The sequence below is a fragment of the Mirounga angustirostris genome, unplaced genomic scaffold (genome assembly GCF_029215605.1).
Source record: "Mirounga angustirostris isolate CCGP_5_RB_7025 unplaced genomic scaffold, mMirAng1.0.hap1 SCAF_13, whole genome shotgun sequence".
NCBI classification, from domain to species: domain Eukaryota; kingdom Metazoa; phylum Chordata; class Mammalia; order Carnivora; family Phocidae; genus Mirounga; species Mirounga angustirostris.
This window is the reverse complement of record NW_026991721.1, coordinates 1,460,763-1,486,078: the sequence shown is the minus strand read 5'-3', so window position 1 is coordinate 1,486,078 and position 25,316 is coordinate 1,460,763. Positions and strand designations below refer to the sequence as shown.

The following is a 25,316-nucleotide window of genomic DNA, read 5'->3' as shown; positions in this document are numbered from 1 at the left end:
GGAGTAACCGGGGAGCGTGGAGACGGGGGCCCTGAGGGGCCAGGGCTCTGCTGGGGTCATGGGGGCACGTAGGGAGAGGAGTGGGGGTCGGCTGCTGGGGGGAGCCTGTCCAAGCAAGCCTGGGCTGAAGATACGTTCCCAGCAAGGGCGCCGTGCCAGGAGCGCCCGGGGAGCAGGTGAGGTGGGGGCAGGCAGGGACAGGGTGAAGCTGACAGCGGCCAGAACATTCCTTGCAAACTGACTCAGCAGCCGCTGCCCGGACCTGCCCACCTGCCGACCTGCCACCCTTCTTGCTGGTGGGAGGGAGGGTGGGCCTGGCGCAGCCTAGCTGCCTGGGGCCCGGGCCGGGAGTACACCTGGCCCGCCTGGGCGGGCTGCTCCCGCCCACAGCAGGGACCGGGGATTCGGAGCGGGGGGGCCGGATGCCACGCCGGGGCACGCTGGGACCCCCGACCCACGGGAACCCCCCCAGCTCAGCTCCTCCTGGCCTCCCCTCCCCTGGGGGGCACTGGCAGCCAAGGTCATGGTTCCTCCAACCAGGGGCTCTGCCTCTTCATCCACAAGAGCCTGCCTCCCCTCCACCCAGGGGCCTGGGCCACACTCCCTCCAGGAGTAAGGGGGCAGTAGGGCTGGATCCCCTCCCTTCTGCACCCCACATGGGGAGAGGCAGGAAGGAGCCCCACCGCGATCCCACAGATGACACCCATGCACACGGCACTGATGCCCCCTCCCCAGTGGGCTGGATGGAGGCCGCCCTGCTCCCAGAACCCCTGACCCTTCTGAATTCGGTGGAGGGAGCTTTAGCTCAGAGAGTGCCCAGGCCCCAGGTGTCCCACTCCCAGGCCCGGCTGTGCCACCCTCAAGGGGCTGTGTGTGCATTGTCCCTGCAGGGTCTTGTACAAATAGGAAGCTGACAGCTGGGGGAGGGGCAGACGGCCAGGGAGCTGCAGCACCGAGAAGGCCCGCCCCGCAGGCAGGAGGAAACAGCGCTCAGAGAGAAGGGCCCGGGCCTGGTTTAACGCCCCCCATTGCTGTCTTGAAATTCTAACCATTTGGCACCAAAGGCTGCACGTTTTCTGCATGGGCCCTGCAAATTACGGGGCTGATTCTGGTTGGACTCCCTTTGGGTGATCCCCTGCCGTGGGGTGCGGGTGCTCGGGGAAGCCCACAGGCCTCCACGCCCTCTGTCCTCAGAAGGACACCCTAGGTCTGCTCTGCAGTCCACGTGGCTGGTGGAGGGCCTCGGGGAGGGGCGGCGGATGGCCTGAGGGCTCCTGGGGGTCCTGCAGGGCCCTGGAGCAGGACGCCCGAGGCCAAATCCCGAGCCCCCAGCCCCCACATGGAACTGAGAGTGAAGCCTGACTTTCCGGAATGCCAGGGCCCATGTGTCTTCTGGAACTAAAGTCGCTTCACTGGAGACTTATGGTTGAGAATTCCAGGTGCGAGGTCAGCACAGCATCTGTGTGTGTGTGTGCACGTGTGCGTGTGGACTGCGTGTGTGTGCCTCTCCCCGTGTCCCCGGGCGGGGGCGGGGGCGGGGCAGGCACGCACTCTCGGGGTTGGGGACTGCAGGCCTGGCAGGATTCCCGGGCCATCCCAGTGAAGGTGGACCCCGGGACCACAGGACATGTCTGGAGGCTGGCCCCGGAGGGTCCCGGGACACTGGGGATGCGGGCCACAGCGCTGCGGGACCCCCAGGCCTGGAGGGGAGGCACAGGGTCCCTCAGGACCTCCGGGTCCCCATGGTGGTGAAGGTTCAGGCAGACACGCAGCCACCAGGTGGCGCCGTGGGCTCCAGTGGACCCAGCCACATCCGGCTCGGGAAGCGCGGGGGAGGGGGACCCGGGGCAGCCAGGTAGCCCCGGCCTGGGGCTGCCTCCGGGGCTGCCTTCCCGGCACCACCTCCTGGATCCTCCTCTGCTCTGGCTTCCGTGGCCCAGGGGGGCATCCCTCTCTAGCGCTAAGGCTGTTTCCCAGGAACGGAGCAGCCGGGCGTCCTTCCTATGGGGTCCCTGTCCCAGACACCTGTCGTGGGACCCCCTCCCGCCACTGTGCAGATGCAGCCCTGTGGCTCCTCGGGGACAGCCCGGCCTCCTGGCCACCTCCCTGCACAGACCGGGCTTTGCTGCCACTGGCCCGGCTCCAGCTGTCCTTCCATCCCATCCCCATCCTCCTCCCCCTTCGAGGCCTGCATGAGCCCCACCTCCTCCAGGAAGCCCTCCCATCACTCCCCGCCCTCCAACCTGACCTGCCTGGCAGCCTGTGCTGGACCCAGCCTGCCTCATCTAGTCAGGAGCCCCGGCTCTCCCAGGCCGAGGGGGCTCCACGTCAGCCTGGGGCCCAACACCCCTGAAAGCCAAGCCAAGCAACCCCCTCCTTCTTCAGTCTGACTGTTTGTACTATGGGAGCAAGTTTCTGCGGGCCCCCCTCCTGGAGAAGAGCAAGGCTCCCCAAATGTCGGGGGTGGCAACCCCCAGGTATAGCACGTTCTCACCTGCTGCCTGCACGTCTGTGGTTGGCCTGGCCTCCAGGCCTTTCTACCCCGGGCAGGCGAGGACCGCGCTGGGAGCCCTGGCCTCCAGGGAATGAGACCCTAATCTTGGTGGGGGAGCGGGTGTGAGAGGCAGGGCTTCGGGGAGCCCCACCTCAGGGCCGGAACTGCTGGCCCTCAGCAACCAGGGAACTCCCTTGGGAGGAGGGTCCCTCCCGAGACCCAGGCGCCAGGCGTCCAGGCGTGGGGCTACCCTCAGGGGTCCCTCCAGGGACGCTGGGGTCTCTTCATCCTCCCAGAGGCCTTGTGAGAGGGGGTGACGGCCTATTTGGGCTGAACATTGGGAGGGGCAGCAGGAGGGAGGGAGGTCAGGCTGGACTTGGGAAGGTTCTACACCCAAGGGGGGTGCCCTGAGTCACGAGGACGTCTGGGTTTGGAGGAGCATAGCTTTCAGGTGCCACTGGAACCAGGACCATGCTGTGTGTGCAGCGCAGGGCCCCTGGCCGGGTGGCACTGTCGCCAGGTGACTATCTGAGCCTGCCTGGTCCTGCTGACGTCTGGACTTCCGGAGCCCAGAGAACCTTCTGGAGGTCACTTCATCCATGCCTCTGCCTCTGGCTGGGCCGGGCCAGTCCCCAGAGGTCTCGGTTCCCTTCGGGCCAGCAGGCCGGAAGTCCTGGCCCACCTACCCCGCCCCCCCTTGCTCCAACAGACCCAGCAGGCCTATGAGCTCAGCCCCCACGCAACTTTGGCCAGCTCATCTGGTCTGGTCACTCTGGCTCAGGTCCCTCCCTGGGCCCGGCCCTAAATGGCCCTCCCAGGCCAGGGTGTCTGAACCCATTCCTGCTGCGACCGGACATGGAGCTGGTTAATGCTTAACAGGAGAGCTGGTGACATGGGGGCGGCCGGCCCGGCTGGTGGGGCAGGACTTCTGGGAGGCGGCTGGTGGGAGGCGGGCGTGCCGGTCACGCGCGGCCCTGAGGACGTGTCCGCCTGTACGGGGCTCGGCTCCTTCTCCGAGTCCTACCCAGTGAGGGGGATCTGGAAGAAGCAGCGAACACCTCGTGGACCAGGGCAGCCCCGGCCGTGCCCCGGGGGCCGGCCGGCGCCCCTGCTTTGGGGGCAAGACGCACGCTGGCCGCATGTGCTGGGGGGTCCTGGCGTGCAGCGAGCACATGGCCCCCGCGTGCGGCGCTCCCCGGCCCCACTGTAGGGTCTTTGTGCCTTTCCCAGGATACGGGCGCCTCCATGGCGAGACGGGCGTCTGAGGCTCCAGGGCGGGATGGGGAAAACCAAACAGAGCTGGCAGCCCCCGGCTAGCCCCACAGCCCCCGAGACGGCGGCTTGGCAGCCAGCAGCCACACGGAGGCCCTGGCAGGGCTCCTGGACGGGGGTGCTTCCTTTGAGGTTGCCTGGGAATGTTTGAGGTTGGAACTCATGGCAAACGCTGGCTCGGCGTAGCCGAGAGCTGCCGGCACGGAACCGCGAGACGTGCCAGGACAGCACGTGAGCACCCTGCCCGCGCGGGCCCCGGCGGCCGCCCCCCACTCCTCTGGGCCCCGGGGTGCTCGCCTGGCCGCGGCCCCGGGCGGCGGGGGGGAGCCCTGTGCCCGTTTGCTGGCTCTCAGCCTGCACGTGCCCCAGCGCCGGGATTCCGGCTCTCCGCGCCCTCTTCGTCTGGGCTGCCCCTACCCCATCATGTGAGCCTCCGGGAGCCTGCACCCCACTCTGCCCTACGCCTCTGAACACTGACGCTGAGGTGCTGTTCGCAGAGCTTTGTTCCCTTCTCCCAGAGTCCCCGCGCTGTCTGTGAGCCCGTATTCCTGGGGGACGTGGACCCCGTGCTGTGGAGTGTCTGGGTGATTTGGCCCCATTCACCTGGAAGTTGGTGGATGCCCTCCTCATCGCATGACTGCGTGTGGAATCCATTGACCAAAGCCCCCGTGTCAGAAAACTGGGATTCTCTGTGACCCGGGCACCGGGGCCCTCCTGGGACCGCCGGCACCCCTCCCCATGGACGGCCCCTCCCGGGGGCTTCTGGGACCACATACCCCGTTCCTCTATAGCTCTGGGAGGGCCCCCTTCACCTGCTCTCAGGGTCTCTGTTCATCGGGGGGTACCCTTGGCGTCGGGGCGAATACCTGGGGACGCGCCTGACCCCCTGAGCACCTGACGACCTTCTCCCCTCACTCCTGAGGTCTGGACACTGGGACTCTCTGGGCTGTGGTCACCAGGTGCCCGGACAACCCATACCCACTCGTTGGCCCCCTGGGTGCCTGGGTCCCCCGTAGGCACATCTCCTGTAGGCCAGAGCACCAGGCCAGGCCCGGTGGCCTCGTTCCTATGGTTTGGACGCCCTGTGCTCTCTCCTCCCCCTGCCTGTGATTGTCACCCTTGTCTCTGGCTATGTGCGCTATTCATCTGTGTGCTGGGCCTTTGGCTTGCCCTGCCGCCCAGGTGTCTGGGATGCCCATGCTAGGCCTCCCACAAGTGGGGCTTCCACCCAGACGGGCCTGGGGTCCTGAAGCCCATGTGCCTGAATATGGAGCCCTGTCCCCCATTGCACTGAGTGTCTGGGTTCTGGAGCCCATTAGTCTGAGAGCCTGGGTCCCATACCCCATTCGTTGATGTATGCGGGTCCTGTACCCCATTAGCCTGAGTGGGTCCTGAACCCCCTCAGTTGGAGCATCTGGGTTCCTGTACCCGAGTCCCCCCTGCTGAAAAGCTGAACTGCCCACCCCACATGCCTTAGCATCTACAGCCTGGTGGCCTGTATCCGTCCTTGTGGATTCTGTTCTTGAGGCTCAGGGACCTGTATCCCGCTCCCTGGACCATGGGGGGACTTCTGTGCCATTCAGCCCCCTCAGCTTTTCTGAGCTGGATGGTGTGCACCCAGTCCGGCTGGGAGACTGCAGACCTGGAACCCCACTAGTCCTGCATCTGGGTGCCTCGGGCCCCAGGCACGTCACATCTGGCTTATGGGAGGTGGCCCTCTCCTGCTCCTCCAGCCAAGGTTCTGGCTGCCCAATCCAGGTCACCTTAGCCCGGCGCAGCCGGCGTCCATCCCGCCGCCCCACCCGAGTTCTGTGTGGCTCTGGGTAACTGCCCGTGTCTGCAGCCTGTTCGCCCGCACAGATGGGGGCCGGGGGCCTGCCACCCTGAATTTCTAGATTCCACCACCCAACTCTGAATGTGGGTCTGGCCCTCCGTTCCCCAAGCCTCCCAATCTGGCTGCACCATTTACCTGAAGACTCGGGCCCCAGACACCCACCACTCCGGGCAGCCCATACCCCACTCCTCCGACTTCAACCATCAACCTGACAGTGTTCTGCCCGCCGTTTCCATGGCCTCGGGGCCGTCCACCCCTAGTCCCTGAGCATTGGAATGCTGGCTCCCACGCTCTCTTCTCTGGCTGCCTGAACCCCAAAGTCATCAGGGTCTCAGGCAGCCTAGCCCCTCACCATCTGCCTCCCACATAGTCCCACATCCCAGGGCTCAGGCCCCATCTTTAGACGTCTGGTCCCGTTCGCGGGCATCTGGCCTGCAGGAGCCCATTCAGGCCCCTCCTGGCCTCTCCGTGCTGAGCTCCTGCATGGCTCTAGGCAGGCTGCTCCTTGCTGTCTAAACTCTGTCTGGGGGTTCCGTTTCCCTCCCTTGGGGGTCTGAAGCCTCCACACTTCCTGGAACATCTGAGGGGTGCCATCCCCCACCATGCAAGGGTCTGGGTCCTGGCCCCCCGTGACCGTGCATAGCCGACGCCCAGTGCCCCATGGATCCAGGAACTGGAGACCGGTCCTTTGTGGATCTCTAGATGCTCACGGGGATGTCTGGGCTCTGTAGCTTGCACCCCACTCCTGAGTGCACTCATGACACTGGGTCTTGGGGTGCACTGTTCCCCCTTTCACTGGGGATTTTAGAGGCGTGTACCCTCAGCGGCCTACACTCCACACCTCACGTAGGCTCATGTCCCCGGCTCTCGGGCCCCACCGGCCCGTTCCAAGTTCTACCGCGTCTTTGGACGCCCGCGGCCCATTCATGGGTGTCCGGCCTGTGTGAGCCCATTCATCTTGTCCCAGCGCCTCTGTGCCCTATTCATGCGTGGCTCTGGGCAGGCTGCACCCCGTCCGCCCACGTCTCAAAGACAGTCTGTGCTTTGTCGCGCCTGTTCCAGGAACAGCTGCCGAGCAGCCAGCAGGCACATTCCGGGGTTTGGCCGAAGGCCAATGCAAACCCTGGTGTTGCTGGCACTGGCCAGTGGGGCAGGGGAGGGGGATGGCCATGGGGAGGGAGAGTGGGGACCCTCGGCTCGGGAGCACGCGATCAAAGCCTTCCGTACACGGGGCATGTCCCGGACAGGCTGCCAACGGGAGTGGCTGTGTGCACGTTCCAGACCCCTCCACCGAGCCCGCCATTTCCTGCCGGGAAGGGTGGGGGCAACCTGGCTGCAAGGCTTGTCCCCCGCAGCTCAGGGCAGGGTCCCGGGGCCCCAGGCCAGGGGTGGGGGTGGAGGCTGCTTGGGGGGTACCGTCTCGGCAGGCCGCAGACCCCTGGCTGCCCAGCCGGCCGCCTCCCCACCTGGGGGCTGTGGGGCCCACGGGACAATGGGCCCCTCGCTCCGGCACCCCCTCCCCATCCAGCTGTCTCTGGAGCTGGCCTCGCTCTGCCTCCATTGTCTCCTGCCCGTGTCCGGGGTAGGAAGGGAGTGTGCACGTGACCTCTTCTTGCCCAGGGGGTTCCCCGCTTCCCTGGGGTCCCCTGTGAACCAGGACCCAGACGCACCCCCTAGGGCCCCTGTGTGCGAGAGGCCTGGTCAGGCCAGGACATGCAGGCTCCCTGGGGGTCAGTGAGGGGAGGACACACAGGCATGTGTTCTCTGGATGTGAGCCGGGTCTGCCCAGGCTTTCTGGTTCAGGTTCCCAGGGTGGGGGCAGGCTGGTTTGTATTCTCTGGGGCATCTCTGGGTGGACCCCTCTCTCAGGACCCCACAGGTCCAGGTTGGAGCATCCTGGCTCTTCCATGCCTTGCTGTCCTTGCCTACCTCCCTCACGCTCTGTGGGCCCCCGCCTGCCCCTTCCCACTCCCTTGCAGCGCAAAGCCTGGCCACTGGCCCTGTTCCCACCACCCCTGTTGCCCCCCAGTCCTCCCCAGGGGTGTGGCAGGCCCACCAAGGTTTCTGGCCAGATGCACAGGACCCCACTCTCAAGCATGTTTGGGAGGTGGTGGGGGGAGCTCAGGCCATGGGGACCCAAGCCTGGGGGGCACTGCAGGCCGTGGGCCCTGGGAGGCCTTCTGGACACGTCTACAGCAGGTGTACTCCTTTCTGGGCCACCTCCCAGGTTCGTGGGCTGCAGGGACACTCCTGTCAGGTGGGGACAGTGAGCGGGGGACACCGAGCCTGCAGTGACTTACACATCTCAGCACTCGCGGAAACTCTGCAGTCCAGGTGTGGACTGTGGGCAAGGGTTGTGATGCCCCATAACGGAGACTCAGGGAGCGAGCCGGGGCGCCCCCAGGCCCCCACTCCCACCCCAGTCCCTGCACAGCCACGTTCCTGGCCTGGAGCATCTGCTTCCCCCACCCCGGCCCTCGCTCAGGTTTGGGGTGTCCATGAGGCGAGTCGGGGCTCCCTGGCCTGCGTCCCAGCATGCAGCTGGTTTCCTGCAGGTGATCGTGGGGGTGCTGGTTGGCCCGGGCCCCTCCCCACAGGTCCCCCTCCTGGGCCTCTCCTGGCCCACAGCTGCCACCCCCGGGGTGGCCGGAGTCCCCTGCAGAACGCAGGCCCCTAGGTGCGCCCTGGCCCAGGAGGTCGGGCCGGGGCCTACGTGGCGGGGTGGCCCGGGCAGGGCCGGATCAGTCAGGTTCCAAGCTCCCCCTGCTGTCCGCTGGCCGCTCCTGGAGGCGGCCTGACCTCCCGCTCCCGCCCGACCCTGTGCTCCCTCCCTGCCCGCCCAGCCTGGCTCCGCCTGCTGCCCAGCCCTGGCCTGCGTGTGGGCGCCCCCTTCCGTACACAGGCCTCTCGCTGGGCCCCTTCAGCACAAGCCACAGCCTGACCCTCTTCCCAGAGGCCCGTCCTGGGACCCCGAGCCTCCAAAACGCTCCGTCCTGGGGCCCCTACCCACAGAGGCACCATTTCGGGACCCTCTTTCCGGATGACAGGCCCCCCGGGGGGGCTGGTCTGAGCAGAAGCCTCTGACCGGAGGCCTGCCCAAGCAGCCCTTCGCCTGGGACCCCTCCTGCCCCCCGACGAGCTCGGGGCCCGGCTGGCTGGGACCCCGGGAGAGCCAGGTCATCGTGGAAAGAGGTGTGATTTCCTGGTCTCGGGCCTTCCCTCCAGCCCCCCAGCCAGAGGGCCACCTTACGTCCTAGACAGGGAGGCATCCAGGGCCAGGATGGAGTCGCTTTGTGCGACTGGGAGGGACGGAGAAAGGAAGCCAGGGAGGCACAGGGATGCTACCCAGCTCCCAGACCCTGGGACCGGCCGGAACGGGGTTCCCATCAGCTCACAGACAGAGGAACAGCTCCTGGGGGTGCAGCTGGGGTGATGAGGTGCACAGTGGCCTGGGGCAGAGGAGCCGTGAGGATGGGGGTGGCCCGCCTGGGGCAGCAGGTGTTGGGGAGGCCGAGAGGACGAGGGAAAGACGGTCCGGCCCACCGGACAGTGCAGGGGGCCTCCCCTCCCTCGGCTACGAGGGGCCAGCATGCGGCCAGCCGGGGGCCGCGGAGCCTGCAGGCGGCTCCGGGAAGCACAGGTGACCCCTCGCCATGCACAGGTTGCTGGCACACACCTGCACGTGCTCCCTCAGGGGGAGCTGATGCTTGGGAGGCCGCCCCGCGGACGGCTCGTCCTTCTGCCCTCCCACTGCCGCAGACCTGCTCTGGGCGGCAGGAGTCCTGGTCCCACAAAGGCCACCGGCTCCGGCCCACCGCTCTGCCCGGCTGCAAGCCACACACAGACACCCGCGGGCGCTGCTCTGGCCGCAAGCAGGTGGCTCTCTGGCCGGGGCGTGATCGGGCACCGGCCAGGCTACCGGTTTTCTCCGGCTGCCTCCACCCGAGCTGCGAGCCACTGGACCAGAGCCCTGGGCCCCAAGCAGCGCAGGTGGGGCCTCACGTGGCCAGCACCCAGCCCAGAGCCAGCCTCGTCCCGGGGGATGGGGGAGGGGCCCCCTCTGCCCAGCCCCCTGCTGCTCCAGCCGGCCTCCACCCCCACCTTTCTCTGTCTGACCCCCCAGCACCTCCTGCTCCAGCCACATCTACCAGCCGAGAGCCCACCCTGGCCCTGGGCTGGGCTTCTTGCTCAGATGCCGGCCTCCCAGCCCAGCCTCCAGCCTCCAGCTGCCCCCTGGGGCTCTCCCTCCTCTGAACTGGCCCCAGCCAGGGGCAAGAGACTGCTATGCTGACCCTGACCTTGAGGAAAGGACTCCTCAGGTCCAAGCAGGCCCAGCCCACAGTGCAGCCCATCAACATTGGGCCCAGGCCCACGCTGCAGCAGATCAGGGGCGCAGACTGCCCGTGGGCAGGGGACCCTGCTCTCAGGAGAGGCCTGGCCTGCGCTGGGTGGGCGGGGGGTGGGGGGGTGGGGGGCAAAGGACTGGTAGGAAAGGAGCCGGGGAGGGAGAGGCCGGGGACTGCAGGAGCAGCTGGTGCTCAGCACGGAGGCAGCAGTGCAAACCCACAAGGCTGCACTTGGCCGTGGGAGCCCCAGGGTTCCACCAGCACAGCCCCTTCCTTGCCAGGAGCCCCAGACAGGCGCCCGGCAACCTCCGTGTTTACCCCACTGCTCATCCCAAGTTGGTTCTGCACAGAGATGGCCCAGAACGTCCTTAACCCAAGCAAGCAAAGGGCTCTGGTTCCTGCTGAGGCTGCAGGTTCGGGAAGCCGCGTGTCCTACGACAGGGACCCTGGAGGGCTGGGGCCCGGCCTGGAGGGGCTGACCTCAGACCCCATCAACTGTACCACCCTCTCCTCGCTTCCCCCCGTCCATCCCCCCATGTCTGACCCCCTGCAGCCCTGGCCCAGTCTCCTGAGACCAGAGAAGTTTTGGAGACCTGAGGCCCTGAGGACAAGCCAGGGTGGACGTGCCTGAGGCCAGCTCGGCAGCGGAGTGTGGGAGTTTGTGCCCAAGGACCCTGATGGTCTAGGGGTCCCAAGGAAAGCGACCACTGCCACGCAGTTCTCCCAGGAGCCTTCGGCCATGTGGAATGGGGGCCCCTGAAGTCGTTCCCCATGACTTTGCTGGGCGAAGATGCAGGGTCTCATCTGCCGGAGGGACCGGACACTGGGAGTGCACTCCGGCAAGCCCAGCTGCAGGGCTCACCACGATCCTGGAGCGCTCCGAGGCCCCTGGACGTCTCTCTACCCTGGCAGAATGGGATGTGGGCCTGAGGGCCAGGCAGGGGATTTGGGAGCACCACTGACCGGCCTGAGACCCTGGCCTGCTCAGCGAGAGAGAAGACCGGGGAAGCACGACACACCATACTTGCAGGGCACACCGTGGGATGGGGGACGTGGAAGCTGGCGCCCACGGGCCGGCCGGGCTCTAACCTGAGCTGGGCCAGGGCCTTGCGCCTAAGGGGACCCAGGTGGGATGTGCTAAGGTCCCACAAGTGTCCAGGCGAGTCCCAGGAAGAGCAGAGGATGCCAGAGGCCAGAGCACCGGCGGCCGAGCCTGCCTCTGACCCTGGCAGCAGGGGGGCAGCGCCGGCTAGAGGCGCCCACAGCCTGTGAGGGAGGTGGGCCAACCACACAGGCCCCAGGGATGGTCACTGACTTTCCCTCACTTGGTGGGTCTGCTGCTGAGTTGTGGGGCCCACTCTCACCCCACTCTGGGGCCCCCATGTCCCGGCATGCCTGCGGCGAGCTTCAGGACCCCGTGGGCATCCCTGGGCACGGAAACAGGGCCCCGAGGGGCCCTATGGAGGGAAGGGATCCCTGAGACACACACCGGCCCCGCTCACAAACACTTGGTGGTCCAGGGGAGCTCCCGGCCCCCCTGCCCGGGCCCAGCCCCCACGTGGATCCTTGTTCCCCTGGGGTCCTCTAACGGGATGGGCCCCACTCTCCCAAAACTCCCAGCCACCCCCCTCCCCCGCCTGCCTGTCAGGACCGTGCACTGCGGCTGGAGAATCTCGCACACAGACCAGAGCACCGACATTAGGATCCTTACCCAGATTCGGCCACTGTCACCCAGAGGCAAGTCTGGTCCCAGCTACGCCCCTCGACTCACTGTCCAGACGACTTTCAGGCCCGTCCCAGACACACACCGCTCTGCTCACAGACCCTCCGCCCTCATTCATCGCGTCTGAACAACGCACCAGTAACCCTTCAATAACCCTTCCACGTCAGCACATTTTCCCGCGTGCCCCCCGAATGGGTTGGGGTGGCTTCTTCACGTCTAGACCCCCGCAGAACTCACATGGGCACTGCTGCCCTGTCTCGGAGGCCCCCCTTTTGATCAATAAGCCCCCCCTATAATTCTTGCCATTAATTTGTGGAAGGAACAAGCTCATGGGTCTTATGGAGTTTCCAACATCCCAGACTTTATGGATGTTTTTCCACACTCTGTATTTCTCGTTAGACCTGATTGGTTTGAGGTCAAGTTTTCTGGCAAGACTGCTTCAGAAGGGGAAGGCCCTTGAGGGTTGGTGTGTCCCTTCCTGTGACATCAGGTAGGTGTGTCCCCTCCACTGTCGGTGGGCAGGGTGTGGCCAGCTAGAGCCACCTGCCATCAGGGTCCCCATCATGGTTTCTCATGGTTTTAGCAGCTCCTGGCGACACTTTCGGGACCCGGAGTCAGCAAACCAAATCCTGCTCTCCCAGAGCGGCTCCTGGCCTCTGACTTCCGAGAAGGCCTGCACCCTCTTCTAAAGGGCTCACCCGACTGGCTCAAGTCCAGCAGGAAGACCTCCCCTGATCAACGCAAAGGCAGCTGGTTAGAGGCCTTGCCTACCTCTGCAGAATCCTTTTGCATTTGCCCTAGTCCGCCGGCGGGAAGCAAGTCACCAGCCTGGCATGCACCCAGGGGCAGGTGTGGTGCATGCCTGTTTGACTCATGGTGTGTCCCACGCCACAAGGTGTGTCCCAACTCGCTGTCCCTGTTCTCTTGACTCGTGCCCAGACTGCCTGTCTTTGACCAAAGGGAACCCTTCCCCGTTGACCAGTGTGCCGTCCTGATGTGACACAGTGGTCTGGACGGATTTGTGAGTCTTGTGAAAGTTGTATCCAGTTCTGGAACCAGCCATTTCTCTAATGATCCTGGGTCCCTTTCACAGGGATGCTCGTGGGTACTCGGAGGCCCCACTTGGGGCAACAGGGTCCTCACTGCTGCTGGTTTGGCCACTGTTTCTAGGTCTTTTTGTGAATAGAACCAGGAAATTCCTGTTTTTTCCAATTTTTTTTATTGTGATAAAATAGCACATAACATAAAATGTACCATCTTCACCGTCTTTAAGCCCACAGCTCAGGGGCACTAAACACATTCACACTGTTGTGCAACTGTCCCCACCATCCATCTCCAGAACTTTCCACCATCTCAAAGGGAAGCTCTGTCCCCCTGAGATACCGACCCCATCCCTCCCCCGGTGCCCACCATCCACTCTCTGTCCCCCTGAGTCACCGACCCCCACCCCTCCCCCAGCGCCCACCGTCCACTCTCTGTCCCCGAGTCGCCGACCCCCATCCCTCCCCTGGTGTCCACCATCCACTCTCTGTCCCCCTGAGTCACTGACCCCCGTCCTCCTCCGGCACCCACCGTCCACTCTCTGTCCCCGAGTCACCGACCCCCATCTCTCCCCCGGCCCCAGTGCCCACTGTCCACTCTCTGTCCCCCTGAGTCACCAACCCCCATCCCTCCCTCGGCGCCCTCTGTCCACTCTCTGTCCCTGTGAATCTGGAGACTCCAGGGACCTAATGCGGGTGGAATCCTGCAGTGTGTTTTAGTGACTGGCTTAGGAAAAACATATTTTTAAAAATAAAATCCATCCTGGAATCACACTGTATTTCCAATTTGGGTGCAGGATTTCAAGATTTTTCTTCGTTCCATAGACTGTGTATTTCAGTCTGTCTTAAACGTTGGAAGTCTTGTTTCCTAAGAGCACTTAACACAATTACACACACACAACCCACACGTGACAGATGTCTTCAAATGACTGTGTTTTAAAGTGGCCTGAAGTAAACTTTCTGGGTGGTTAAGTCACCGACTGGATGGACAGCCCAGTCCACTCTTTCCCACTCTCTCTCACCCGGGGCTTGCTTTTGCCATTCCGACATCATTGTGTTTTATACCACATCATACATTTCTGTGATTTGAGGTCACAGTGGAACAGGGCAAGGCCACCCCCACCCCCAGCTCCTTGGGGCTGTTTCTTCTCTTGCCTGTAGGTACTCACAGCTGTCACCTGTTTAAAATGTTATTTATTCGCACCGCAGGCCCTCTGTTGAAGCGACGACCGCTGGTGCCCGTCCTGGCCTGCCCCTGCTGCTCCCCCACCCCAGTCCGGGAGGCCGGCTGGCCGCACGGTGTGGACGTCTCCCTCCCTCCTCCGCCGCACAGGACTCGGTGAGTGGGTGCCCTGTGGTCTATCCAACCAGGCCCCACGTAGGGGCACGTGGGTCGCTTCCAATTTTGCGCTTTAACAGAGCGTGTCGCCATGCGTGGGCGTTCCTCCTCCAATACCTTTAAAGGCCGCCTGTGACCGAGGACAGCGGGTAACTGCCATTCCTTTTGCCTCGCACCTACATGTGAGCCAAGCCTTCCAGAAGTCAAGCCCAGGCTTCCTCCTTCTCTTCCCCCTGGTCACAGGGGACCGCCCTACGGCCATAGGCATGAGCTGGGTGACAGGTGGTCCAGGCTAGTCGGTCCCGTAGCTTACACGAGCGCGCTGGTTCTCCTTGGGCTTGATCCTGCAACACCATTTCCAAGTTGCTGTGGGGCCCCTGACTGACGGGTACAGCAGGACCCAGCCATCGAGCTCAGGCGGGCGCTGGTCTCCGGCAGGATCCTGCAGTGCGGCGGCTGCTTCTCAGAACGTAGATGATTCTCGGCTGTAGGTGCATCCACGTGCCATCTGGTCCCTTGGTTGTCACTTCAATGCCATAGGGCCTGTGGGACTGGACGTTTCAATTGGTGGGGATTCTCGCCCTGCAACCTGGGCCTGCTGCAGGGCCTGCTGAGGTTGGCGGCCTTCTGTGTCGCCCAGCTCGTGGGCCAGAGCAGAATTCCCAAGTGTGGAATATGTTTCCTCCAGAGCCCAACTGAGAGGAGAGGGCTCTGTTTACATTTACTCAGGTCAAAATGAAAATAGAGAATTTTACTTCTGATAGCTCCAGGGGCACCTGGTCACCAAGACTGACCCACCCACCCCAAGACCACACTTGTCTGTGATCGCGGTTTTCCCAGCACTGTGTAGATGCCGTTTCTACATTCTGCTGGGAGGCAATTAAGAAAACGAGCAGAGACTTATAATTTATAGCAAAATGGAGAACACAAGGCTTAAATATCTCCCCACACAAAATAGCCATACATGGGAAACTGTGATCCTTTTAAACACTACAGCTGGGCTTTCCAAAAAAACAAGAGCAGTCCCCAGAGGATTTAAAAAAAAAAAAGGAGGAACTCAGCCTCTGGAAATGGACAAGTAAATCGTTTTGACCAACTCTGCTGCTGAGAACAACTAGAAAAACTGGTGGTGGGGAGGCAGGACGCCCCCAAAGAGATTTTCAAGACACTGGAGGGCTTATCACGGTTATTTAACTGTCCAAGCTAGAGCAAAGGAGGGAAGGAGCCCAGGAGGTGAGGTCAGACTCTGGGACCACTTTTTCCCTTTGGGAAATTACACATTCCTACAATTTCCATAGCTGAAAGTTTGAGAAGTTGAGGACAACTGTGAGTTGTCTCTCATGGCAGGAGGGACAAAGAGCATCTCAGAGGCCCTGGTGAGAACCACAGACTTTTGTTGGGACCCTGGAATGCCACCACAAGGAGGAAGGATGAGCTGAAGCAGACCCGCCTTTTCAAGAACTGAAATCTCACTTGGAGTCAACTCAATTCTCGCTTAAACTAAAATGATCCTCTTTAGTATGGTCACCCAACAATTGTAGAAGAAAATGCTCTCTGGAGGTTATACTATCCCACGGAGCTTCTAATTCTCTCTTGGATTTTTTAAGCAGCAGGCCTGGAACTCTACCAGAAGTGAGAACACATGGGAAAACATGGGAACCACCTGCAAACAGAGGAAAAATAAACAATAGGAACAGACCCACGAGAGATTCAGATGCTGGAAGTGTCTCTAACATGACTAATAATTCTCAGGTTGTGACGTTCAAGAACTTAAGGAACCAGGTGGAGAAATTCAGCAGAAAACTAGAAATTATGAAAAAGGATCTAATGGGATTTGTAGAAATAGAAAGCACAGACCCCTCAGTGGTGGTGTGATGGACCTAACAGCAAATTAGATGCAGCTTAAATGAGAATTCTTAAAGGGGAAGAAAGACAAAATGATTTTAAAAAAATACAGAAAGGAACAGAAGAGCTGTATGGGACATAATGGAAATATCTAACGTGTAATCAGACTTTGGAAGGAGAAAGTGGATGGAATCCAAACAATATGTCAAAGAGGTAATGGCCGAGACTTTGCAAAACTGACCTAAGCACCAAGTCACAGATTGAAGAAACCCTATAAACTCCGAAAGAAAGAAAGAAAGAAAGAAAGAAATCTGGCAGCTAGATATATTATAGTTACCAATGACAGAGAAAATCTTAACGAGGGCAGAGTAAAAAAGACAAATTACTTGAATGGAAACAACAAGTAAACTGTCAGCCACCTTCTCCCCAGAAATGCTAACAAACCCCACAAAAAATGAAGTGATCTCATCAAAGACTGAAAACAAAATCTACTGACTTAATTCTATACTCATTGAAAATATCTTTTAAAAATAAAGCAGAAACTCAATGGCAAGAAAACACATGACATGATTTAAAAATGGGCAAAGGACCTGAATAAACATTTCTCAAAAGGAAACATAAAGATGGTCAACAGATAATGCAAATATCCTGGACGTCATTCATCACCAGGGAAATACACATCAAAGCCACACTGAAATATCACTTTGCACCTGTCAGAAAGGCTAGAACACAAAAGACAATAAACAACAAGTGTTGGCAGGGATGTGGAGAAAGAGGAACTCTCGTGCACTGTCGGTGGGAATGCAAACTGGGGCAGCCACTCTGGAAAACAGTATGGAGGCGCCTCAAAAAACGTAAAAATAGAATGTGATCCCCAATTCTGCTTGAGTATTTTCCCAAAGGAAACAAAGAACAGTATTTCAGAGAGCTCTGCACTCCCATGTTCATTACAGCATTATTCACAACAGCCAAGATATGGAGACAACCTACCTGTCCCTTGGCAGATGAATGGATAAAGAACATGTGGTACATAGATACAGTGGAATATTATTTAGCTTTAAAAAGGAAGGCAGTCCTTCCATTTGTGACAAGATGGATGAACCTGGAGGACGTTATGCTCAGTGCAATGAGCAGGACCCAGAACAACAAATACTATCTGATCTCACTTAGATGTGGAATCTAACAAAACCAGTGTCATACAAACAGTGTTGAATCCTCTAGTGTCAGCTATAATGGGCAAGTACATGCTAAAAATGGCCAGATATGCAAGAAATTTAAAACATATGACCCATGGTCAGTAAAAATAGCAGCTAATTGAAATAGACTCCCAAATGACCCAGATTTGGGATTTAGCATACTTTAAGCAACTATTACACATATGTTCAAGACTTGAAGTACAGTCTTAATATGTGAACACACAGGAAAATGTTCAAGAGGAATTAAGACTGAAAAGAACCAAATGGAAATTCTAGAACTCAAAAGTACAGTGGCCTGAAATGAAAAAGTTACTAAATGGCCTCCCTGGCAGTTATATGATGACAGGAGACAGGTCCGGGTAGCCAAAGACAGACCATAACAATGATCTAGAGAGAGGGACCGAGTGACCTTTCAGAACACATCGAATAGTCTAGCGTAAGTGTAACTGGAATCCCCAAGAACAAGTAGGGTGAGAAAGTCACAGAAAAAAATATTTAAAGAAAAATGGATGAAAATTTCACCAATTTGATGAAAAGCGTTGACTGTGAAGTTCAAGGCCAGTGAATGTCAGTCAGGATACATACCAAAAAAATCATATCTAATGATAAATTACGTACTGGGGCCAACAGTGTAGATTACGTCCGACTACTCATCTGGAACAACAGAGGCCAGAAGACAACGGAACGACATCTCTGAAGTGCATGGGCACACTCACACCTGTCAGCCAGAGTTCTGTATCTGGTGAAAGAATCCTTCAAAAACGGGAGTGAAAGAAGAGCTTTCGGATAAAAGATGGGAGGGCTTATTGCCAGCAGACCTGCACGAGGAGAAATACCAGATGATCCTCGAGGATAAAGGAAAATGATATCAGGGAGAATCTCAGCTATCCACCTGATGAAGGCCAGGTGTTGCTTAGGGATGGGTTGGGAGGGAGAAACAGACACTAAAAGGATGTGAAGACATTTTGGGAACTAATGGGAAGGTTTAGCATGGTGACTGTGTGCTAATGTATGTCAAGAGTTAGCAAACCATATACTTTAAATGTCTGCAGTTTATTGTACAGTAATAAAGCTCTCTTTAAAAAGTTCCGGAAGTTTAACAATGGCGAGCTCAGGATATTTTGTAAGAGTGTTTTCTGGATCTGAAAATGTGCAGGACTCGACTGGTGAAAATCAGTAAGTAAATAATTAATTACAAGGTACAACCAGATTGGAAAGTGGTCTTGCAGTTTTCCATAAAGTTACACATACACCTCTCCTATGGCCCATGTATTTTAGAAACTTACAAAAGAAATGTGTAAACACGTATCTTCAAAAAGCCTTCTACGAGGATATTCAGGGCTGCTTAGTCATGGTGGCCCGAAGTTGGAAACAACTCAGATGTCCATCAGCTGTTGACAGAACAAACAAATCTGCCATCTCGATTCCAGTAATGACAATAGATCAACAACCAAAACACCCAACACCAGTGAATCCTGCAGACATGATTTTGAGTGGAGGAAGCTAGATGAAAATTAATACCTGTGAAATTCGAGAGCAAATAAAACTTATTTACTGTTGACAGAACTCAGATCAGTGGTGGCCTGGGACAGACAAGTGGGAATGTGGGGGCAGGCGGCACTGTGTGGATTAACTCCAAAGAGACGTGAGTGGGTTTCATGGAGGGATGGAGCTGTTTTATACCCTAATACAATCAGAGTTCAATTAGCGTCCATGTGTTAAACCGGACGGTGCTATACACTTAAAGTCTGTGCATGTGATTGGATTTAACTTTATCCTCAGTAAAGTGGATGAAGTGCATCCCCACGAACAGTGAAAAGATAATGTATGGAGCTGAATATTCAGAATGAAAGGGCTCCTGGAACTCAGTGAGGAAAGAGCAGGTAATTCTACTGAAAATCAGCAAGTGACCGAAACCAGCTCATCACAAAATAGCATTTCCAGGTTTCTTACAATTATGTGAAAAGGTGCTTATTGGCAGTTGGGGAAATGCAAATTGCAAGTATAATAAACAATATGACACACTCCCCAGGTGGGTGGGAATCTAAAACTGAAAATGCCACGCTCTGGGAGAACAGGAAGTCGGGAGAAGGTCCCCAAGCAGACTGTATGAGTGTACAGAGCTGTCACAGCTGAGATAGTAGGGTGTATGTATGCTCGGCGAGGGATGACTGATAGAAACGGGGTGTAATGGAGCTCCAGAGGCCAGGCCGCATGTGTTTGAACAAGGGACATAGGGCAGCGCTGGCCCTGACCAGTGACTCTAAAACGTGGTGCTGGGACAAGAGGATATCCACGTGCATAGAAAGAAATATACAACCCCTTCTGCGGATCAATGTCCCAAACATTTAAAAGAGACTACAGGAGGGTATTTTCACGACCTAAGGCAGGAAAAGATTTCTTAAACCAAATTTGAAAGGAAACTAGATTGGTGTATTTTACTGCATTTTTAAATCTAGCTAACTCCCTAAGTTCCATTCATCAAAAGGCACCGTAAAACAGGGTTCGAGGAAAAGCCACAAATTGGACAATGGGTTTGGAACACATTTAAAAGCAAAGACGTGGTGTACAGTCAACTCCCAACAAATCAGTAAGAAAACAGAACAGATAACACAATAGAGAATGGGCAAACTGTTTAAACAACCACTCCACAAGCATGGAAATTCAAATGGCCAGTAAATGCATAAAAAAGATATTCCCCCCATGTGTAATCAGGGAATGCTGATTAAACCTGCACTCATCAGTAGACATTTCTGCGAAGAAGACACACTCGTGGCCAACAAGCAAGTGCAAAGATGCTCAGCATCATCAGCCATCGGGAACGTGCAGATCAGAGCCTAGCGAGGAACACATCGCACCTGTGAGGAGGACAGGTTGACGAGGGTGTGGAGCACGGCTGCTGGGCAGCAAAGCGGTTCCGGCCACTGTAGGAAACAGTCTTCGCCCCGGGGCGTGATGCACCCGAGACGCATCCACGCGGCAGCCGGGTCGGTGTTGCCAGCCTGTTCTTCGGTTACGTGGACGTGTCTCCGTGCATTTATCTGTCCCCACGTCGCAGTTCACTGGGATTGTTTACAGCATTTCGTGATTATGAGGAATGCTGCTTTCGGCCTCAGCGACAGGGCTCCCTGGGCTCACCACTTCCTCTTCCACCCCGTGGCCGCAACAGAGGGGGCCCCTCTCAGCCACCCTGCTCGTGCCTCCCCAGCAAACGGGGCTGGAGGGAACGGACCCTCAAAGTGCATCCGTCTCTCCATTTATCTTGGTTTTTATTTTCTTCAAATCTCGCCCTCCCCCTCCCCGGCTGACACAGGCTCATAAAGGCCGGGGGTTTGCGTCCCAGCTGAGCACCCCCCATCTAGGACACCCCGAGACGGTATAAGGGGCTGCTAGCAAGCCCACCCACCCGGGAGGGAGACCTTATGCCCGCTGTTCTGGACAGTCCGCCTTCTGCCCCTCGGGGGCATTAAGGACCTTCTTAGGCCGCTTGCTCTGCGGCCTTCCTTGGGAAGAACGCGAGAGCCGCGTGGGCCGCCAGAGCCCCTCATCCCACGGCCCTAAACTGTGCTTCCTTCTTCTCCTCCCTTACTTTAGCTGGGATTTTGCGTCTGTGTGTTAATTTTTCTCTATTATTCTTCTGCCTTTTACTTTATCGGCATCTGCTCTCAGTTTTAGTTTTCCAACTAAAGTTAGGTGGAAATGTATTTTAAATCTTTGTTCTTTGCTAAAATAGTCCCTCTAAACTATTCATTTCCTTCTAAGCAATAACTGCATCCCACGATGGCGTGTTTTTACTTTCATTTTTACTTAGCTCCAATGCTTTCTAATTTCCCTTATAATTTTTTTTTATCAAATATCAAATATTTGGAGGCTTCTTAAAGTATTTTTAATTTTTTTTCCTAATTTCCATTTGGGCCCAAATAAAATATTCTTAACACTTACATCTTCTGAAGGTTTTGAAACTGATTTGCACTGTCTTTAGTTTTGGTATCAGGACAAAGTTGGCTTCACAGAATGAGTTTCAACTTTCTGGAACACTTTGTGTTAACATTGGTGCTAATTCTTCCAGGGCCTGGAGATTTCTTTCTCGGGGGGTTTTAAATTGCACGTTTAATTTCTTCAGTAGTTTTAGGGACATTCAGATGATGTATTTTGTCTCAGTCGAATATGAGTAGTCTGTGGGTTTTTAGAAATTGGTCCATTTCTGCTCATCTGTCATATCTGCGAGTTCAAATCCGCCCTCGATTTCTAGCATTGCCTTTAGGGAGCGGACCATTTACTTTCTACCCACACATTTGGACCTTGCAAAGTCTTCGTCTCACACCTCGCTCTGTCCTGGGACTTAATCTTGGGGCACAGTCTGTGCTCTGAGGCCAGGGCCCTTCTGGGGTTTTGATGGATGCCCGAGGTGTGTACCAGAGTCTCTACTGTGCTGGGATTCAGACTTTAACTCTGGTGCTGCTTTGGTGAGCATCTTCTGAAAGCTCCGAGCTCTTTCAGGCTCCTGCTGTTGTTCTCAGCCAGGCTCCTGGATTTCCTCCTGCACACGCTTGCTTTAGGGGTCAGGAGCCCCGGATCTGGAGTAAGTCAATGCAGATTGTTCCCCTCTCTGTGGCCCTTCCCTACCTGGGATTTCCTCCCTCACCCCAAACTCTGCCCTCTGGCCCTTGAGCCCACCAAGATGGAGCCTGCTGCTCGCACTGAGGCCGCCCTGCTGCCCGGGCTGGAGACCCTCAGGATCACAGCCCCCAGGGTTTGCCCTTACATTGAATCCCATCAGGCTTCTGCCTGCTTGTAGCTCTGCCAAGTTCCTCTAGGAAGTCAAAAAGATGTATATTTTGTCTACGGAGAGCTAGTCTGATACAAGCTACTTGCAGTTTCTGGAACCCAGGCTGCTTGGAGGATTCAACAACACAGTTGACAAGCGCGGTCTAACAGACCGATGTAGTGCCCTGTATCCGACAGTTAGAGAATCAGCATTCTCCACAGGCACACATTTGTGACACCTGATGACAGGTGAGCCCACAGAGTCCATCTCGCATATGTCAGTGAATTTGCATCACATTGACCCCAGTCTCTGATCGTATTACAAGGAAGTTAGAAAAATAAAGCAACAAGAGCATATAAGATGCCTTTTTGAGCCTGAAAAAAATAGACATTCTAAAATAGCTGGAGAGCAAAGAATAACTCATAATGGAAATTAGATAGAGCTTGGCACAAAGCAATTATGAAAACAAGAAAAGCTGTGAAGCAGAGCCTCAGTAACGCAGCCGGCGCTGTGCTCGGAAAACCAGGATCTCTCCACTGGAAAGGACACCGGGCTGAGATCAGAGGGGTGGCCACAGTGCATATGAAGGAGAAGACAGTGAATAACCACCTTCCCAGAATTTAAGAGAAACACATTTTTAAAAATGCAGTAGGGGGGCGCCTGGGTGGCTCAGATGGTTAAGCGTCTGCCTTCGGCTCAGGTCATGATCTCAGGGTCCTGGGATCGAGTCCCGCATCGGGCTTCCTGCTCCTTGGGAGCCTGCTTCTCCCTCTGCCTCTCTGTCTCTGTCTCTGTCTCTCATGAATAAATAAATAAAATCTTTAAAAAAAAAATTTTTAAAAATGCAGTAGGAATTAATGACATTGAAAACAAAGACGTATCAGAAGCGCTCACAAGACCCGAGAGAGAGAAATGGAGGGAGAGAGATGGAGAAAAAGACATAGAGAGAGAAATGGAGAGAGAGAGAGAGATGGAGAGAGAGAGATGGAGAGAGATGGGAGAGGATAAACCTACAATATCAACAGTGAAAAGGAGACAAATACAGGTGCATCCAAAATTTTTCAAAATACGCTATCAACAACTGCATACAAAGCAATTTGAAGTTGTATTTGGGATGAACAACTTCCCAGAAAAAGAACATTAGGCCAGTCCAAGAACAATAAAACCCGAGTGTACCTACAGCTCGGAAGACGTGAAATCAGAGGTAGAACGCACCAGAAAGAGGAAAGAAAATCAAGGAACAGGTCCCCACCTCACACTCTCTCTGTCTCTGTCTCTCTCCAGTTACTAAATACAAGGTAATTCTTGACAACACCGTTCTTACATATAAATTTTAGAACCAGGTTGTCTAGTCTAATGGGAAACTGTCCTGAAACTGAACAGAATTAGGCAGGTTACAGATGAGTCTGCAGAGAGTTAAGCCCTCGGGGAGCAGAGGTCTATCCCTCCACTAATTTAGTTTCCTTTCAATCCTTCGACACAGTGTTTATAATTATTTCCACAAATATCATAAACATGTTTGTCAGGTACCTTTTTTTTTTACTATTGTAAATGATGCGTGTAATTTTTAAGTATATGTTCTGATGCTCCTAGTTTGTACAAAGGCATTTCATTTTTGTGGTTGTTGTATATTGATCTTTTATCCAGGAGTCTTGCTAAATTCCCTTATTAATTTTTTTTCCTGTAGATTCTCTGAGTTTTAGTAGTGACATCATCTGAAATTGATAAGAATTTTCTTCTCACATCCTTATCCTTTTCCTTCCTTCCTTAGATTGATTTGGTTAGTCTATAGGCTGTCCAGGCTTTCTGCTAATGCTAAAGAACAAACCGTGACCGTGGGCATTCTTGTTATATCTTTGATTTGGAAAAGACACTTTTAGTATTTCATCATATAGTATTTGCCGTAGCTAATTGTTATCAAGCTAAAGAAATTCCCTTCGGTTTCTAATTGGCTATGATATTCGTTTAAAAAAATGATGATCAGATGTTGAATTTTATAAGGAAAATCTCCACAGCCTATAAGATGATCACATGGTTTTCCTTCTTTTTCTGTTAACGGATTTTCTTGAAACATGTTTAGAATTCAATTTATTGTTTTTGACTAAGTAATGTGTTCACATGGCTCTAAACTCAGAGGGGTGTACAGTCAAAACTCTTGATGGACAGCTTCCCCTCTCTACCTCCCCAGACCCCCTTCCTCCCAGAAGACTCCTGTGTCCCCAGATGCATTTGTGTCCATCCTGAGATATCCTGTACAGTAAAGGAACATTAAAAAATATGATTGGGACTCCTCTTTTCTATGCATACCGTACCAATTATTCTGTGCCGTATTTTTTGGTTTTGCTTAACAAATGTCTCAGATCATTCCGAGTGTATATAAGGACCCTTCTTATTCTTATTTCTGTTGTAGTTACGTGTGCCGCATGGCATGGGTGTTCCATACATACTTGACCAGCCCTCCAGGGATGGACATCCAGGTCTGATGGACCCCTGCTAGCACGCATGTGTGCAAGGATGTCTGCGTGAGAAATCCCGGAATGCGACCTGCTGTGTCAAAGGTTATGTACGCCTCAAATTCACTGCATTTTATCAAATTGCCTTTGCAGAAGTTGTTTTGATTTATATTCCCTCCAGCAAAGCACCCGGGACTTTTTGCCCCATTCTCTTGTTTTATAGACCTGTGTGCACGTTAAAGCCTTTGTTTGTTTGGCTTTGTTCTCATCTGATAAGAAACTGATGGTATCTCTGTGTTCTCATCCACATTTCTTTTATTGTCTCCATATATTTAGGCCAACTGTATTTCCTTTCCTCTGAATTTTTGCTTATCTTGGTTGTCAACGTTTCCATTGGATTCTTTTTAAGAAAATTATTTATAGGCGCTCCTTGTATATTAGGGAAACGAAACTTCTGTGATCGTAACTCATTCCGAGTTTGTCAGTGCCCTTTTGACTTTGCCCATTTAGGTTTTTACTTAATGAAACACTCAACAATTTTTTAACCTAATTAAACATAAAAGAACAAATGTATGTAACCAAATTCATGAGTCTTTCAGGGTTTTGGCTTCTGGGTTTAGTGTCACACTTAGAAAGGCTGTCCCCCGCCTCTGAGACACTAAAGCCACAAAACATAAAAACAGTAATGAGGACGATGATGGCCAGCTCATATCCAGTGACTCATCTGGGCCCGGCCTTTTATTCTGGGAGGTAACCCTACCTTTATTCCATTGTGCAGATGAGTAATGGGAGGCATGGAGGCTCGTGACCTTCACAGGGTCACAGAGGTCACACCTGGCCCAGCCAGTTGGGACCCTGACCCTCAACCTCCAGAGACTCTTCTCATTCACTCCACTCTGCTGCCATCATTGTCTGCGCTGCTCCTTGTAGAGCTCCACCTTCGCTGGGTTTTTTTTTAAAGATTTTATTTATTTATTTGACAGAGAGAGAGAGAGAGAGACAGCGA

At 55.7% G+C, this 25,316-nt stretch overlaps 1 long non-coding RNA gene across 1 annotated transcript; it reads left to right on the top strand.

Moving 5' to 3' along the window:
* Nucleotides 1–10,098: 10,098 nt before the first annotated feature.
* LOC123856326 (uncharacterized) lies at nt 10,099–24,915 on the top strand. The gene is made up of 3 exons (XR_006793709.3): nt 10,099–12,564; nt 13,919–14,048; nt 24,268–24,915. It is a non-coding gene; the product is annotated as an uncharacterized LOC123856326 (long non-coding RNA).
* The last annotated feature ends 401 nt before the right edge of the window (nt 24,916–25,316 follow it).